Source organism: Dromaius novaehollandiae, unplaced genomic scaffold, assembly GCF_036370855.1.
Source record: "Dromaius novaehollandiae isolate bDroNov1 unplaced genomic scaffold, bDroNov1.hap1 HAP1_SCAFFOLD_45, whole genome shotgun sequence".
NCBI lineage: Eukaryota > Metazoa > Chordata > Aves > Casuariiformes > Dromaiidae > Dromaius > Dromaius novaehollandiae.
Window position 1 is genome coordinate 537,008 of NW_026991505.1, and position 7,596 is coordinate 544,603.

General features: G+C 54.9%; 1 non-coding gene across 1 annotated transcript; it reads right to left on the reverse strand.

Annotated features, from left to right (window-relative positions):
• Positions 1-1,157: 1,157 nt before the first annotated feature.
• On the reverse strand, positions 1,158-1,310 carry LOC135327085 (5.8S ribosomal RNA). The gene has a single exon (XR_010387159.1). It is a non-coding gene; the product is annotated as a 5.8S ribosomal RNA (ribosomal RNA).
• Between the last annotated feature and the right edge of the window lie 6,286 nt (positions 1,311-7,596).

Below are 7,596 nucleotides of genomic sequence, written 5' to 3' on the forward strand. Positions count from 1 at the left end.
GTAATCATGAAATCTATGAAGATAGTTAACCAGAGGGATTGTTGGGTGTGTGCCCACTTCCCTGAACATTCCAACAAGGGCTTCCCGCCAGTTGGAGTGCCTCTGAATTTTTCCTTTATGGAATTTATAAAACAGATAAGAAATGATAGTGATCAACCAAAATATGATGAAACAACAGAACAGGAATGGGAAGTCCAGAGTGTGACAGGAGATTATGATCAATGTATCCGAAGATGTAATAATAGAAATAAATAGTGGGAGAAACCTGTACTTTATGGAAAACAGCCGATCAACTGTACTGGAGCCATGAAGGTAGGAAGTTATGAAGATTGCTTTCGGATACCTGAAATAGGTTATAAGTGGCCAAGTAAGGAACTAAATGGGTGGCGTGTTCTGAAAGGTAGTGGATGGTGTTGGTTGTGTGAGAGCAAGGCACGAAAAGTGCTGCCTCCTAATTGGTCCGGGACATGTACTCTAGGGGCAATAATCCCAACCATTACTGTAACAAAGAACTGAATAACAGATATCAAAGATCATGGCTAAGAACATTCATGAGGAGACAAAAGAGGATCAATAATCCTTTAACGGATCAACCTACTAGGTTTCATTCATTCGCAAGGTGTCTGTTTCCACAGTTGGGAGTGAGTGAACTTGAAAAAGCAATAGTAACTATTTCAGCAGTTATTGAGAAAATAGGGAATAAAACCTCTGATGCCATTACAGCTTTACAAGGGGAGGTTTCAGAGACTGCTAAAATAACCACCCAGAACGGAATGGCTCTAGGTATGTTATTAGCATCTCAGGGAGGAGTAGGTACAGTAATAAATACTAGTTGCTGTGTATATGTGGATCAAAGCGGGAGAATTTCTCCCCATCTAAATGAAAGCTGGAAGCAAACTGAAATCTTACATGGGGCTCAGCAAGATGATGCCTCTTTGGGATTTGAAGAAACAGAAGCCCCCTCTCCCCGGGGCAACAGGCCTGTGAGGCGCCCCAGCCGTGCCACACCGCACACGATGTGCAGTGCAGCGGCGGCCGCCGGGCTCGGAGGGGAGGACAGGCACGGCCGGGCACACCTGAACTGTGCCCTCCCCTGCCTGCCAAGGGGCGGTACTGCTGCGCCCACGCCACATCGCAGGTGATGATTGAATGTCAAGAGACACTCAGACAGGCGCAGCCCCGGGAGGAACCCAGGGCCGCAAGTGCGTTCAAAGTGTCGATGATCAATGCGTCCTGCAATTCACATTAATTCTTGGAGCTAGCTGCTTTCTTCATTGATGCACAAGCTGAGTGATCCACTGCTAAGAGTTGTCTTGGTTTCGGTCCCCACCGAGGGAGGAGTGGACAGCATTTGCAGCCCCTGAGGGACCCCGCTCCGCTCTGCCTCCCTCCTCATGTCGACACCGGCTGCTGAGCAAGGGACAGTAGAGAGAAAGAGGGCTCGCCTTGCTGACCATACAAGAACGGGGTGGGAGGGGGAAAGAAGGGCAGACCCGAACGAGAAGGGCGCCGCCCACCGCCACCGCCAGTGCTGCTGTATGGGCTCTTCTCCACCACTCTCTCAGTGGTGCGCTGGTCCCTTGTTCCCGTCCGGGGTCCAGGGGGTGGGGACGTCAGCTGACTGCCTTTCCCTTGCACTGCCCCGACCACTGCCGTTTTGGTGCCTGCCGGGCCCCCCCTCCCCCACGACACACCCACAGCACATGTCGAGCCACTTCCACCCGCCAGATCCAGAAGGAGTTCAAGAGGGTATGGATCGCCACAGGAGGTAAAGCGGACAAGGTTCCATCAACAGGGGATGAACTCCCTGTTACAATTCCCACCACACTGGAAGGGGGCGAGTTGGTGTCCAAATGGGAAATTCCAGCTCCCTGTATCATCTATCCTATTCCTAGCAAGTGGAGAAAAAGAGAGTTAGAGAATTGGGCCAATCTAAAAGCACAAGGCCACGGTATTAAGAACTTCTTAAGAAAACAATAGCATCCATAACTATTGGCTTCTACGTTACCGGGGAATTCCTCACAGGAAGTAATTGACAGCAATACAGCTGCATGCCAATGTCTATCCCACCAGGGAGTATTTGGCACGCAAGCTGGGAGAAGGGGCACCGAAGGGGTGCAGGCATTGTTCTGCGGAATGGGAGACTTGCTCACATATCATCGGCTACTGCCCTGTAGTCCAGGACGTCTGGATTAAGAGACATAACATCTTGTGTGGCATGCTGCCTGAAGAGGTTAAGAGACTGGGGTGGGAGGTTTATCTAGAGCTCAGCCTTAGGGATCAGATGGTACCACCCAGCTGTTCCTTGGCTGGGGGACCACGGCCTCCTCGAGGTCGCATTCTCCTCTAGCACGTCCGTGGCTAGAAGGAGAAAGGGTTGAAGGGTCCCAATTTATATACACTGATAGTTGGCCACTACATAAGGGCCTTACGTATGGTCTATTGGGTATATGGAATGGGGTATTCACGCAAGAAAAGATGGGGAAAGCCCCTATGGCCTAGCATCTGGGAAGCCAGCACCCAACGCTGAATTGCCATAAGGCATGTGAATGCCCATGCAACCGATTCTGCCAAAGAAACCCAATATAATGGTGAGGTCGACACTATGGTGGCTCTACGTCTGGCCTTTGCTCCTGGAGTAGCAGCCTGCATTCACCACAGAACTGAACATCCGGGTGGAGAGAAGGCCAGGGGCTTGGAGGGAAGGAGTTGCGAGAGGCTGCAGGCACTGTCCTTCTGAATGGGAAATGCCTGGATGAAAAGGCATAACATCTTTTGCAAAATGCTGGTGAAGGAAGCAAGGGGGACAGACTGGGTGGTATTGGTAGAACATCATTTGAGGGAGAAGACCAACAAGCTCTTTAAGCCAGATTTGATTGTGTTAAATGGATCTCGGGCAAAGGGGGTGGACAGAACATGTCATCTTTAGGGGACACAGCAGCAGAAAAATGTGCAGAAGTAGCAGCACCTGGAGGAGCAGGTGAGAGAACTCCTGAATGCTGACAACGTGGAATTCCTGGGATTCCCAGTCAGTGCTAGAGGGAATTGGCTTGCAGGCAATTTTGGCTTCTTAACTGACCTTGGGCTCTCTGAGAAGTGACAAAAGCGGATTGCGAGGCTCTTCATTAGAGGGGGCTCATCTCTCCTCTCCTCTGGTGACATACTCCACACCTCTGCCAGCTTAGGTAAGGCTAGCTTTTAATGTGGCATGCAGGACTGCATGTGCCTTTTGAGAAAGTCCTTCCCAGAAGGCAACAGCAAAATTCTTCACAGAGATGGCACGAGTTACCTCAGTCATCTGAAAGCATTGAATGTTGCTATTGCTGGACCTTTGGTGGTTGTTTGAGGAGGTAGGGAGACGAAGGCATCTGCCCACAGAAGGGTTGGGAGAGTGCGTGCTGTCATCTGGGAGGCTGTGTGTGCATGGGTGGGTGTGGGCACCATCTCTGGGATGGTGGAGCTGGAGGCTGGAGAGGCAAGCTCAGAGCTCGGAAGCGTGGGTCCAGTAGGTTGTGGGTGCGTGGCCAGTGGGCAGTGCCCAGTGATGCCAGGCTCCAGTGCCAGGGGTCTGCAGGGAGCCCCCTCCCTGAGGCAGGCTGTGTGGCTGGTGCACTGCTCCCTGCTGGGCCAGGCCAAGCCAGGCACCTGGGCTGGACTCAAAGTGAGAAAGGGGTTGTCCCAGGTTGGGAGCGAGGGCTCCCCGTCCTTCTCATTTGGGTCTGCCCTCCATTTTTCCCCTGGCTGGCCGGCTCCCTTTCCCTCCCCCTTCCTCGACCAGTGTCGTTTCGGTGCCCACTGACCCCCCTCCCTGTGGCTCACCCGCTTCCGTAGTGTGTGTTGAGCCACTTCCACCCACCAGCTGGCATCAGCTGTGGTGTTGTGTTGAGGCCGGCAGTGACAGTGCAGGTGTTGCTGCAGTGGGCAGCGTAGGCATTGATTGGTGGTGAGAGGAGAAAGGAGGGAAGGGTTGCTATGCTGTCTTGTGCCAGGGTGAGAGCCGAGACAGCAACTGGGATGGGGAGCCAGCCGCTGCTGGCAGAGGGCTGCGCGAGTGCGTGAGAGAGCGAACGTTCAGGATCCGGGCCCAGGGGAAAGGTCAACCTCGTCCCCCGCCCTGCATGGCTGTCTGCAGGTGAGTACCGTGGTGATACTGCACCGTACTGCCGTGCATGTGTGTTGGAGGGCCCCTGGCTGTCCTCCCACCTCCGTGGTGGCAAACTGCAGTCACTGCACTGCTTCCCCCTCGTCCTGGAAGGGGCCTTGGGCTGTCCTAGCTGCGGCAGCCATGTCAGAGTCCAATACTCTCTGACCAGGTTCTTTTAGATACTGCGCACATGTGGAGAGTGCAATGTTTTATATAAAAGTTTATTTTGAAGGTATTTGATGTTACACAAATTATTTAGCAGATTGATTCAACGATGTACTGAAATCACAATACAAGTGTACACTAAGACAGTTCAATCACAATACCAACGCGATTGCCAATCACTGGTGTCTATTATATGCTCACTGTCACGACGCTGGGAGTCCCCAGGCACTGGGAAGGACTCTGTGGGTTGAAGCCAGCTCAAGCCCGTTGCTCTCTTCAAAATTCCTTTGTTAGTAGTTGAGGTCTTCTCCTCTGTGTTGGGCTGAGCTATCTCAGGTACACATTTACACCTGGTCCAGTTAACAGCTATAGCTGCTTACCTAAAACAAAGGTCACCCTCCAGTGCCCTTTGTGTTGAGATAAAGTCAGTTCTCTGTGCAACAGCAAGGCTTACAAGCTGCATCCTACATTATTCCTGAACTTGATGGAGCACCTCACCCTCTGAGCCACCTTCTCCCATTGCAGGGGTTATTGGTCAGTCACAGGCTGGTAGGCGCTTGCCCACTGACTCTGCCTTGTCTGGGGCCTCCTCTGGGAGTTGAAGCGCGAGGGGCGGGTGCGCGCCTGCCCCATCTCCATCCAACTGTGACCTCAGATCAGACATGGTGGCCCACTGAATTTAAGCATATTAGTCAGTGGAGCAAAAGAAACTAAGCAGGATTCCCTCAGTAATGGCGAGTGAAGAGGGAAGAGCCCAACACCGAGTCCCTGCCTTGTGGTGGGGCGCGGTAAATGTGGCGTACAGAAGCCCCCATCCCCGACACCACTCTCAGGGGGCCCAAGTCCTTCTGATTGAGGCCCAGCCCATGGATGGTGTCAAGCCAGTAGTGGGGCGCCAGGACTGGGGCTTCTGGGAGTCGGGTTGCTTGGGAATGCAGCCCAAAGCAGGTGGTAAACTCCATCTAAGGCTAAATACCAGCACAAGACCGACAGTCAACAAGTACCATAAGGGAAAGTTGAAAAGAACTTTGAAGAGAGAGTTCAAGAGGGTATGAAACCGTTAAGAGGTAAACAGGTGGGGTCCATGCAGTCCAGCCGGAGGATTCCACCCGGCAGGCTCGGTCGGCCTGCACCCGTCTCAGCAGATCCCCGCCTCCACCTCCCCTCCCACCCCTCGCAGGGGCAGGCCAGGGAACACCACCCAGCCAGCTGCCGGCCCCCGTCGGGCGCATTTCCCCCGTGGTGGTGTGCCGCGACCGGCTCCGGGTTGGCTGGGAAGGCCCGGTGGGCAGGTGGCTCGCCACCGCGTGGTGGCAAGTGTTACAGCCCCCGGGCAGCAACTCTCACCAAATCCCGGGGCCGAGGGAGAGGACCACCGCCATGCCTTCCCCCATGGCAGCTTCCCAGATGCCGTCGCTGGCGGCGCCGCCGCTTTTCTCCCCACCCCTGCTCGTGGCTGAGCTGGGATCCCAAGGCGGAGGCAGAGCCAAGGGCGCACCACCGGCCCGTCTTGCTCGCTCCGTTGAGGAGGTGGAGCATGAGCATCCATGCTAGCACCTGAAAGATGATGAACTATGCCTGGGCAGGGCGAAGCCAGAGGAAACTCTGGTGGAGGTCCGTAGCGGTCCTGACGTGCAAATTGGTCATCTGACCCGACCGTAAGGGTGAAAGACTAATCGATCCATCTAGTAGCTGGTTCCCTCAGGACAGCTGGCACTCGCGGGCGGCAGTTTTACCCGGTAAAGCGAATGATTAGAGGTACACATTTACACCTGGTCCAGTTAACAGCTATAGCTGCTTACCTAAAACAAAGGTCACCCTCCAGTGCCCTTTGTGTTGAGATAAAGTCAGTTCTCTGTGCAACAGCAAGGCTTACAAGCTGCATCCTACATTATTCCTGAACTTGATGGAGCACCTCGCCCTCTGAGCCACCTTCTCCCATTGCAGGGGTTATTGGTCAGTCACAGGCTGGTAGGCGCTTGCCCACTGACTCTGCCTTGTCTGGGGCCTCCTCTGGGAGTTGAAGCGCGAGGGGCGGGTGCGCGCCTGCCCCATCTCCACCCAATTGTGACCTCAGATCAGACATGGTGGCCCACTGAATTTAAGCATATTAGTCAGTGGAGCAAAAGAAACTAAGCAGGATTCCCTCAGTAATGGTGAGTGAAGAGGGAAGAGCCCAGTACCGAGTCCCCACCTTGGGGTGGGGTGCAGGAAATGTGGCGTACAGAAGCCCCCATCCCCGACGCCACTCTCGGGGGGGCCCAAGTCCTTCTGATCAAGGCCCAGCCCGTGGACGGTGTGAGGCCGGTAGCAGTGCACCAGGACCGGGGCTTCTCGGAGTTGGGTTGCTTGGGAATGCAGCCCAAAGAACGTGGTAAACTCCATCTAAGGCTAAATATCAGCACGAGATCGATAGTCAACATGTACTGTAACGGAAAGTTGAAAAGGACTTTGAAGAGAGAGTTCAAGAGGGCGTGAAACCATTAAGAGGTAAATGGGTGGGGTCTGCGCAGTCCGCCCAGAGGATTCAACCCGGCAGGCTTGGTCGGCCGGCTCGGGTCTCTGCAGATCCTCGCCTCTGCCTCCCCTCCCACCCCTCGTGGGGGCAGGCCAGGGAACACCACCCAGCCAGCTGCCGGCCCTGTCGGGCACATTTCCCCCGTGGCGGTGCGCCGCGACCGGCGGTGTGCCGCGACCGGCTCTGGGTCAGCTGGGAAGGCCCAGTGGGCAGGTGGCTTGCCACCACGTGGCAGCGAGTGTTACAGCCCCCAGGCAGCAGCTCTCGTCAAATCCTGGGGCCGAGGGAGAGGACCACCGCCATGCCTTCCCCCATGGCAGCTTCCCAGATGCCGTCGCTGGCGGCGCCGCCGCTTTTCTCCCCACCCCTGCTCGTGGCTGAGCTGGGATCCCAAGGCGGAGGCAGAGCCAAGGGCGCACCACCGGCCCGTCTTGCTCGCTCCGTTGAGGAGGTGGAGCACGAGTGTCCATGCTAGGACCCGAAAGATGGTGAACTATGCCTGGGCAGGGTGAAGCCAGAGGAAACTCTGGTGGAGATCCATAGTGGTCCTGACGTGCAAATCGGTCGTCCGACCCGGGTATAGGGGCGAAAGACTAATCGAACCATCTAGTAGCTGGTCCCCTCCAAAGTTTCCCTCGGAATACCTGGCGCTTGCGGGCGGCAGTTTTACCCAGTAAAGCGAATGATTAGAGTTCTTGGGGCTGGAACGATCTCTACCTATTCTCAAACTTTCAATGGGTAAGATGCCCAGCTCGCTGGCGTGGAGCTG